We start from the raw sequence: 2,087 nt of genomic DNA, 5'->3' as shown, positions 1-2,087 counted from the left end.
GACATACATACAAAACTAACAGTCAACATCACTCTCAATGGAGAAACTGAAGCCATTCCCCTTGTTAACAGGAACCAGATAAGGATGCCCTTCACTACTATTTCTGTCTAGTAGTGTGCTGAAATGTAAGTCATAACTATGAGACAAGAAAGGGAAATTAAAGATAGTCAAATTGGTAAAGTAGAAGCAAATGTCTATTTGCAGATGACAAGATCCTACACTTAGAAAATCCCAAGACTCAACAAGAAAATTTTGGAACTCATTGAGATTCAGCAAAGGGGCAGGGTACAAGATCAACAAACAAAATTTACTTAGATTCCTTTATATTAATAAAGGAACTCTGAATAGGAAATCAAGGAGACAATACCATTTACAGTAGCCAGCCATACGGTGAAATACTTAAGAAAAAATCTAACCAAAGGAACAAAATGATCTATACAAAGAAAACTATAAAACTCAACTACAAGAAACCAAAAGAGACATGCACACATGGAGGAATCTACCATAGTCATGTGGATGGTGATTATAAGCCATGGAGTTGGTTCTGACTCAGCGAGCCTGTATACCATTTCCGAGGGTGTACGTTTTTACAGGAGCAGAAGGCTTCATCTTTCTCCCACGAAGCCTCTGGTAGATTTGAACTGCTGACCTTGTGGTTGGCAGCCTAACTGGGAATCCTTGTGTGGTGCTATAAGATAAGCTCTAGTTCTGACAATTAGGGCATGCCCATCTTGGGGGGACTATTCTGGCTACCACAAGGAGCGTATTAGAATGCAGATTGCCAGATCTTAATGTTATTATGTTAAGTGCCATCGAGTAGGTTCTGACTCAGCGACCTGTATAGGGTCTCCAAGGAGCAGCTAGCTACTGCCTTGTGGTTCAAACTGACCTTGCAGTGGAGTGTTTATCCTATAGTGCCAAACCAGGACTCTTGCGGTGCTTGAATCCAGTAGGTTTTTCTAGGATGGGCTGGGAACCTCAGGTAGATCTGACACAGCTGGTCTGCAGGCCATCCTTAGACACTAAAAGACAGAAATCCGATAGAAAATCAATGGGTTCATCAGGAAGAGTGAAGCAAGGCACAAGATCACTAGCAGATCCGCCCCAGGGCCAGTAGCCCTGAAGCCTGATGCCCCTATGAGGTTTTCAGGTTGGCCTGGGGTCCTCCCAACTCTGGAGAAACCGCTGTCCTCTGTTCCTGTCCCGACCCTCTCCCAGAGCCCTGCCCTGGAGTGAGCCTTGCAGATTTCCAGATCAGGTTGGTTAGACTAACGTCCCTCTTAGCTTGTCTGATTGCTTCTCGCCTCTTCACAGAATATAACAGATTGTGGGGAGTAACTGCCTTTGACCTTTGTGTTCCCAGGACCTGGGGCATAGAAGGCGCTCCATGAATGTTATATGAGCACAAGAATGAAACCTTAAGTGTGAAAAGTGCTATAAGAGAAGCAGGAGAGAAGACCCCTGACAGTGGCTGATTTGAATACAGAGAGCTTTGACCTGGGCTTAGGAAGAACAAGGTTGGAGCAGGGAGAGGATTCCATGCAGAGGGACAGCATCAGCAAGAAGAGCAGAGTAAGAGAAAACTCCTGGTCTCTGCTAGTCGGTAGCAAAAGGCAAAAGAAGGAAAGCAGAGTCAAAAATGAAATGAGTCTACAAGGCGAAGTTTACATGAACTGAGACTAGAAGAACTAGATGGTGCTCAGCTACCTCTACTGACTGTTCTAATCGGGCCCACAATACATGAAGCCTGGTAGACTGGGAGAAAACAGAACAGAAGCTCAAATTCCTACTAAAACAAGTTTATTGGACTGGTTAGGACTAGAGAACTCCCCAAGACTGGACTCAGATTTTCTTCAACTCTTGAATTGAAGCTAACTGAAGGTCACCTTGTAGCTAAATAAAAAATTGACTCACAAAATATCATTCATTTAAAAATGACCTGTATGACACCCGAGAGAACAAACAAGATGGTGGATCAGGTGGCCGTGTAGTGAGGAGCTCCATCAGCAACAACACAGAATACAGCACCAAGCAGGTTTAGGGAATGGTCCCAGAACTCTGAACTACATATAAAGGAATAGTTAGAA

Source organism: Chrysochloris asiatica, unplaced genomic scaffold, assembly GCF_000296735.1.
Source record: "Chrysochloris asiatica unplaced genomic scaffold, ChrAsi1.0 scaffold00156, whole genome shotgun sequence".
Taxonomy (NCBI): Eukaryota; Metazoa; Chordata; class Mammalia; order Afrosoricida; family Chrysochloridae; genus Chrysochloris; species Chrysochloris asiatica.
The sequence above is the reverse complement of the archived record's forward strand: the minus strand, read 5'-3'. Positions refer to the sequence as shown.